Raw genomic sequence first — 8969 nt, forward strand, 5'->3', positions numbered from 1 at the left:
AAATCAATGTTGCATTCCAATAAGGAAAGCTTACGGGAGGTTTCTTTGCAATGAATAAAAGGAAGTTCGAAAAGAATTAGGAAGATGTTAAGGAAATACAGAAGAACATTTTAAAGTTAACTGCCTAGGATGGTTTTCAGGTTCCAGGGATATGAAGATAGGGCAGTCCTGATATAATGTGATATTCCCTCAGTATCGTATAGGCTAAGAGTGATATTTTATTCCTTCTTCCTGGGTCTTACTCAACTGCTGCTGAAATCTGCAGTAGAAGATTGGGGTAAAATTTTCCAAGTTCTCCATTTCATCTCCTGGGAGTGGCATAAACTAGCAAGGGAAAATTTGGCACTAGATTAGATAACTGAATATGGAGGGAATATGGGTAACTGTAGAGAAATGTCAGAAGTAAAATCTTCAGAGAAACAAATAGTAGAGACATCATTGCACAAAACTAATTATGTAAGAGTGTTCTCTTTTTTAGCCGGTTTAATAGTACAGATCTCATTTAAAATTCTACGTTGCTATAGAGGTTTGGGCAAAACTGATGTCTCTTCAGTTTCTGCTTCTTAGGATTTGTTTTGTCTCAGAAATTGTCTTATTTCAGGTCTTCAAATCAATGTTTTTGATCCTATAATTTTTTTTTCCACACTCAGACCTTTCTGGAGATATGATACAAAATTAGAGATTTAATAATTAATCACTTATGTTTTTAGGGTTTTTGACTTTACCAGCTAACCTTAGCTTTGATCCAGGTTAGAAGCAGTGGTTGACCAAAGTTGCTTCTCGTCAGTCCCCCTGCACAGAGAGATTTTTCATGATCTGTATGTCACAACTTGTTAGAGGGAGTTTAGGAGTTAGGAGTGATATACGTTAATGATCTCAGTGCTGTGCTTAATCACTTCAGTTGTGGCAGACTCTTTGTGACCCAGTGAACTGTGAGCCCACCAGGCTTCTCTGTCCTTGGGGATTCTCCAGGTAATAATACTGGAGTGGGTTGCCATTCCCTTCTCCAGGGGATCTTCCCAACCCTGGATTGAACCCAGGTCTCCTGAATTGCAGGTGGATTCTTTATCATCTGAGCCACGGGGAAAGGTGAATGATCTCAATTGTAACTAGGTGATTTTTAGGACATTGCAAAGAAAGCAGTCAGTGAGCAACCCTCAGGGAAAAGTGATAATGGATGAATAGCTTAACTCTCCAATTTAGGGATGTGGAAAGAGACAGGTTGGCATGGTATGCCCTGTGCTCCTACACAGATAAGAGTCCTACATCTGATGACTTGGTTACTCATAGATAAAGTGAATTAGGTCTATTTATTAAGCATCTTTTGGTTTATGAAAGAAATAGCAGAACTACAGCAACTTACGTTTCAGGAACATATAAATCTCAGTAGTTTGTCATTCCGAGTTGTCAGAGAAAGTGTGGAATCTGGAGCACAAATCCATATTCTAGGTGCTTGGGTCCGTGGTGGTCATTCTCAGCTCCTCAGTGTTTTTATTTGCTGGATAGCAGTGGGACATAGGAAGGGTAGGTGGCAGCATCTTTCCAGTTTATGAATGAAAGCTTAGATTACTAATATGTCATGTATTCCATTTAAAATGAAGGTTTGCACTGAGAAAGGATAGAGGAAGAAGAAAAGCTTACACCATCTCAGTTTCCTATGACTCAGGAAACATTTGTATCAAGGAAAATAATAATATAAATTTCAAATTAATTTTTTGCTTACTTTTCATAAAAACCTAATTTTAATAGCATTGATTAGGCATTTGGAGTTTGAAGTGTAAGCTGAAACACAATTCACAAATTTTTAAATTATTTTCTCTGTTGTGGACCTCAATTAATTTGATCTTTAATAGTAGGAAGCATACTCAGAAAGAAATGGACCTTGTTAAAATGAACTGCTTACCTCTTATCCACTCTCCTCACCCTTTATTTATAAAAGAATGTGTGCTCTTCATAGAAAAAATTTTCTGATATGAATTAAGAAAATAAATATCCTTTATATTGCCACCACCAGAGAGAACTCTTGGTAATACTTTTTTTCTGTTCCTAATTTGTGCATTTTGAGGTTATATTAAATATATAAATTTATCCTGCTTTTTATAGAATAATTTTCCAGTTTTAATACAAATTCTTCATGAACATGTTTAATGCTTGTATAATATTCTGTTGGCTCCTGGCTTAGTGCCTAATACCCACTTAATATTCATATTATAGAATGGCTAGAAAACGGTGGTGTTGATTTTGAGTGGAGTCGGCCCTTCTGGGTTTTAGCAAGCAATTGGGTGAGCAATCTAAACAGCAGGCAGCCACAGTCGATCCACTCCTAAGCCAGTTTACCCAGGCTGCCATGAGAGTGAGCTTTGCCTTTTTCCAGCTAAAGGTTCCTTCTAATATTGATGCAGACAGATAGAATGCGTTGGATGAATGCACAAAACTCTTATTTGTTTATTTATATGGGTTATTACCAAGTCAGCTTTAGTAACAATGGATCTGCCATGCCTGAGTCGTTCTGGAGCACTCAGCTACAGCAGAATCCTTGATACATAAACCCCAATTCATTCGCTGTGTCATTTAGAACCTTTCACTTCACTAGTTCAGGAAGTTCCTCCCAGAACTCTCCCTAAAGTAGAGATAACTAGAAAATACTGCTTCACTCCTAGTTAGTAATAACTTCATTTACATATGGACTTTTCAAAATGGTTTTAGTATAAGGAGGGCCCAATCTTAGGATAACAGAAAGAGATGCATATTCTATTCGATTTTTGCAGACACTTTAGCCCTGCCAGGTTATCTGCTCCTGCAGAGGTCTTGTGGGACTTCACTGCGGTACTGTTAATAAAATGTAAAAATTTTGCAGCATTTCTCTTCCTCTTTCATCTGATTTTCACAAATTTGCATTTATCAGTATATTCTATCCTGAATTTACTGAGAACTTACTTGTTTCTAATGATACTTGTTTCTAACAATCCCTCCTCTAGTATTGATAGATTTGATCAGTACCATCTAACATGTTACTCAATACATCCCAGTTTATGAGGACACCATGATTTCCTAATCATTCTATAATATGAACATTAAGCTTTTGTTGTATTGTATTTGTTTTGAGGATATATTGTCTGAAAAAAAAAACTAGGTCAAAGTTTATAAACATTTTAAGGTTCTTGATGTATATTGCCCAAGTTCTTTCCAGTGTGCCAGCACATAGTAAATACATGAAATAATTGCTGACCATGATGTCAGGACTGTGACTGTACTTATGAGTAATAATCTGTTTGATATATGTCTTTTTGTGTATATTTATGATTATCTCTGAGAGATTTTTAATTTGAAGCCTTATGGTGAAATGAGAAAGCCCAGTCCCCAGCCCTGTATACAAATGAGTGATAGTATATTTACTGTGTGATTAATTAAGCATACATTAAATATAAAGACCATGAATACCAAAAATAGCATACTAATATCCATTTACTGTGCATCTGAGTGAACGATAAGCATCCTTTTGTTTATTATGCCAAGAGAGCAGTTGCTCTTCCAGTTTGAATTCTCTCTAAAATGGCTTTGTCCAAGTATCAAAATACTCCTTCACATGTTTCATTCTATCTCCAGTTCCCTCTCAGTTGGGATTGGTCCTTTCCTTGCTTCAGGATATTACTATTTGTAGAAATGTCTAGTTTTTGTCATCTCTGAATACTCAAAACATTCCTAAAATCCTCAGTGTTTATTGATACCTTGGTAAGAAGTGTTGTGTTGATTTTATTATGTTTTTGATTGCATGCTTTACTTATTTCTTGGAAATTGCTTCTTCCTGCTCTTTCTTTTAGGATTTTTTGAAATTAACTTTTATTAGTGTATAGTTGATTTACAGTGTTATATTAGTTTCTGCTGTACAGCAAAGTGAATCAGTTATACACATACCCACTCTTTCCTAGATTCTATTCTCATATAGGTCATAACAGAGGATTGAGTACCCTGTGCTATATAGTGGGCTTACATCTTTTTCATGTAGTAGTATATGTATGCCGAGAAGGAGATGGCACCCCACTCCAGTACCCTTGCCTGGAAAATCCCATGGACAGAGGAGCCTGGTAGGCTGCAGTCCATGGGGTCGCTAAGAGTTGGACAGGACTGAGCGACTTCACTTTCACTTTTCACTTTCATGCATTGGAGAAGGAAATGGCAACCCAGTCCAGTGTTCTTGCCTGGAGAATCCCAGGGACGGGGGAGCCTGGTGGGCTGCCCGTCTATGGGGTTGCACAGAGTCGGACACGACTGAAGCGACTCAGCAGCAGCAGCAGCGGTGTATACTTGTCAATCCCAGTCTCCCAGTTTCTCTCTTTCCTTTCTCCCTTGGCAAGCATAAATGTGTTTTCCACACTTATGACTCCATTTCAGTTTTGTAAATAGGTTCATTTGTACCCTTTTAAAAGAGGTCATTTCCATATATAAATGGTATCATGTGATATTTGTCTCTCTCTGTCTGACTTTCCTCACTCAGTATGGAAATCTCTGTGTCTATCCATGTTGCTGAAAGTGGCATTATCGATATGTTTTTAAGGGAGGAGTAATTTTCTGTTGTATGTGTGTGCCATATCTCCTTTACCTGTTCCTCTGCTGGTGTCCATTTAGGTTGCTTCTATATCCTGACATTGCAAATAGTGCTTCAGGGAACATTGCGGCGCATGGATCTTTTTGAATTATATTTTTCTTTGAATACATGCCCAGGAGTGGGATGGCTGGATCATAAAATAGATGGCTCTATTTTTAGTTTTTTAAGGAGTCTCCATACTGTTCTATATAGTTGCTTATTGATTTACATTCCCTAAGTAAAGGAGAGTTCCCTTTTCTCCACACTCTTTCCAGCATTTATTGTTGGTAGATTTTTTGATGATGGCCATTCTGACCAGTGTGGAGTGATATCTCATTGTAGTTTTGATTTGCATTTCTCTAATAATTGATGATGTTGAGCATCTTTTCATGTGCCTGTTGGCCATCTGTATGTCTTCTTTAGAGAAATGTCTATTTAGATTTTTCTGCCCATTTTTGATTGAGTTGTTTATTTGTTTATTTTTAAGTTAATTTATTTTTTATTGAAGAATAGTAGCTTTATAGAATTTTGCTGTTTTTTGTCAAAGCTCAACATGAATCAGCCATAGGTATACATATATCCCCTCCCTTTTGAACCTCCCTCCCCATCCCACCCCTCTAGGTTGGTATTGTTTATTTTGATATTGAGCTGTATGAGCTATTTGCATGTTTTGGAGATGAATTCTTTGTCAGTTGCTTTGTTTATGAATATTTTCTCCCATTCTATGGGCTGTCTTTTTGTTTTATTTATGGTTTCCTTTGCTGTGCAAAAGCTTTAAAGTTTAATTCAGTCCCATTGGTTTATTTTGTTTTTATTTTTATTCCTCTGAGAGGTGGATCAAAAAAGATATTGCTGTGATTTATGTCAGAGTGTTTTGCCTATCTTTTCCTGTTAGAGTTTTATAGTGTCCAATCTTGCATTTTGGTCTTTATTTTCAATTTATTTTTTATGTGGTGTTAGAGAATGCTCTAATTTCATTCTTTTACATGTAGCTGTCTAGTTTCCCCAGAGCCACTTATTTAATGCTGTCTTTTCTCCATTGTATATTCTTGCCTCCTTTGTCATAGATTAGGTGATGGTTCCATTGATTTATATTTCTGTTTTTGTGCCAGCATCATACTGTCTTGGTTACTGTAGCTTTGTAGTATAGTCTGAAGTCAGGGAGCTTGGTTCCTCAAGCTCTGTTTTCTTTTCTCAAAATTGCTTTGGCTCTTCAGTGTCTTTTGTGTCGCCATATAAATTGTAAAATTTTTTGTTCTAATTCTGTGAAAAGTGCTATTGATGATTTGATAGGGATTGATTGCATTGAATCTGCAGATTGTTTTGGGTAGTATAGTCATTTTGACAATACTGATGCTCCCAATCCAAGAACATGATAGATATATCTATCTGTATCGTCTTTGACTTCTTTCATTTGTATCTTATAGTTTTCAGAGTACAGGTCTTTTGCCTCCTTGGTGGATTCATTCTGAGGTATTTTGTTCTCTTTGATGCTATGGTAAATGGGATTATTTCCTTATCTTCTTTTTCTGATCTTTTGTGTTAGTGTATAATAACGCAGGAGATTTCTGGTATTAATTTTGTATCCTGCAACTTTGTTAAATTCATTGGTGAGCTTAGTAGTTTTCTGGGAGGCTTTTTAGAATTTTCTATATATAGTATTATGTCATCTGCCAACAGTGATAGTTTTACTTCTTCTTTTCCAGTTTGTATTTCTTTTATTTATTTCTCTTCTCTGATTGCCATAGCTAGGACTTCCAAAACTATGATGAATAAAAGTGGTGGGAGTGGACATCCTTGTCTTGTTCCTGATCTTAAAGGAAATGTTTTCAGTTTCACTGTTGAGAATGATGCTTGCTATGGGTTTGTCGCATATGGCCTTTATTATGTTCGGGTAGGTTCCCTCTATGCTCACTGTGTGGAGAGTTTTTTTCATAAATAGGTATTGAATTTTGTCAAAAGATTTTTCTGCATTTATCCAGGCAAGGATACTGAAGTATGCTGCCATTTCCTTCTCCAGGGATTGAGGTGACCATATGGTTTTTATTCTTTATTTTATTAATATAGTATATCACATTGATTGATTTATGTATGTTGAAGAATCCCTGCAATTCCTGGGGTAAATCCCACTTGATCATGGTGTATGATTCTTTTAATGGGTTGTTGGATTCAGTTTGCTATGATTTTGTTAGGATTTTTATGTCTATGTTCATCAGTGATACTGGCCTGTAGTTTTCTTTTTTTGTGTGAGTGATAGCTTTGTCTGGTTTTGTTTTCTGGGTGATAGTGACCTCATAGAATGAGCTTGGGAGTGTCCCTTCCTCTACAATTTTTTGGTGTAGTTTGAGCAGGATAGGTGTTAACTCTTTGATAGAATTTGCCTGTGAAGCTGTCTGGCCCTTGGCTTTTGTTTGTTGGAAGTTTTTAAATCACGGCTTCAGTTTAAGTACTTATGATTTGTCTGTTAATATTTTCTATTTCTTCCTGGTTTGGTCTTAGAAGGTTGTACCTCTCTGAGAAATTGTCCATTTCTTCTATGTTGTCCATTTTATTTACATACAGTTGCTTGTAATAGTCTCTTAAGATCCTTTGCATCTCTGTGGTGTCAGTTGCGACTTCTCATTTTTATTTCTTATTTTATTGATTTGAGTCCTCTATTTTCTTCTTGATGAGTCTGGCTAAAGCTTTATCAATTTTGTTTATCTTCTCAAAGAACCAACTTTTAGTTTCATTGCTTTTTGCTATTGTTTCCTTTGTCTCTATTATTCTATTTTGCATGTGTTCTTCTATCTCTGTGGAACATTTTGTTGGACTGTTATCCTGTTATCCTGCTACTTCATCTATCCTAATAGCTCTTAAAAATTCCAGCTTCTCTATGAATACTTTCCCAATCAGTGCTCACTTTTCTTCCAAAAATATTAGCTCCATCTAAGTAAAATGTCCTTCTTCAGTGCTTCTAAGGCATCTTCACCCAACATAACATTCATCACTGTAAATTGCCACTACTTGTTTATTTCTCTGTGTCTCAAGGGGTGGGCCAGTGACTTGCACATATATATATTTCAAATATTTAATGCTGTGCTTGGTAAACTTTAGGGGGCATGCAAATAAAGATTTGCCAGATGAATGGAGAAGTTATTTAAAAAGTTCCCACCTTAAAAAATAAATTGCTTTTCATGTTTTGTTTGATTCTATCTTAAGACAAAATTAAAATAGCAATATCAAATATTTCCATAAAAATAAGAAAATTGACATGTTTGTTTCTACGTTTTCTTTCAAAAGGGGTTATTTGTTACCAGGGTTGCTCCTGTGGACTTAATCATTGGGCATTTCATCAATACCCGAGGGTGATAAATCAAAGAACATAAAAAGAAGAATATTAGCCTTTATTATATAGTGTCTAGGTCATTTTCTTAGGTTGAGATAGAAGAAAAAAATTCTATGGAATTACAAACTGAGACCTAAAAAGGACACTTGAAATATGTATGGAGCACATTGCCTCCAGCACTCAGATTTGCTTAGAAACTTGGGAAGAATAGACTCAGCCACAAAATAGTTCTAGGTATGGCAGTGATAAGAAGAACAGTGGGGCAGTGGAAGGCACAGGAAGGGTGAGATTGCCTTTAGCTGGAGAAAGAGAGAAATTATTTTGGGGAGAGAGTTGAAGACATTAGATGTCAGGGTACATACATGTGAAAGGGTAAAGAAAACACATACATTCTTAACTCTGTCTAAAGAGAGGATTAATTTAACTATTCCTAGTGACTGAGAACTAAAACAATAAGGAGTGAGATCTCAGAGAGAAAATTCAACAAACTGATCTAGAGTTTATCCAGGACTATGAAACATTAAAGAATGCCTTCTGAAAGTTGTAGACAGGGAGTCAATATTGAGAGCTTTTTGGATGACTGGAAAAGCTGCACTAGTGATTATAGAATATTTGTACAGACTTGAGCTATTTAAACTGGAAATTTCACTACTGATCATTGTGAACATTGTTAGATGAATTTCAGGGTGACCACAGTTATCGTAGGTAGGGGAAACACATACGTGGTAGATCCCTTGGGGAAATATGGCCAAAATTTATGAGCTTGAGATATTACCTCCATGAGAATGTGCATTAAATATGAAACAGAGTAAAAATGAATCAAATGGGACTAATTACAGACAAATAAAGCTCAGATTACAAACTGGACTGATGGAAGATTTCCTTGTGTGGACTAACTCTTAACCCTGTCCAGGATTTGAAAGAGGGCAGAATTTGTTTAAACAATAGATATTTGTGGCAGATCTCGGACTTTGATTTCTTATCTCTCACTGTGGAGGACTTTAAAAGACAGAATCTAGAGTTAAGAAAGCAAATTTGAGGATGGGGAAGCAAACC

The sequence above is a fragment of the Ovis canadensis genome, chromosome 7, assembly GCF_042477335.2.
Source record: "Ovis canadensis isolate MfBH-ARS-UI-01 breed Bighorn chromosome 7, ARS-UI_OviCan_v2, whole genome shotgun sequence".
Classification (NCBI taxonomy): domain Eukaryota; kingdom Metazoa; phylum Chordata; class Mammalia; order Artiodactyla; family Bovidae; genus Ovis; species Ovis canadensis.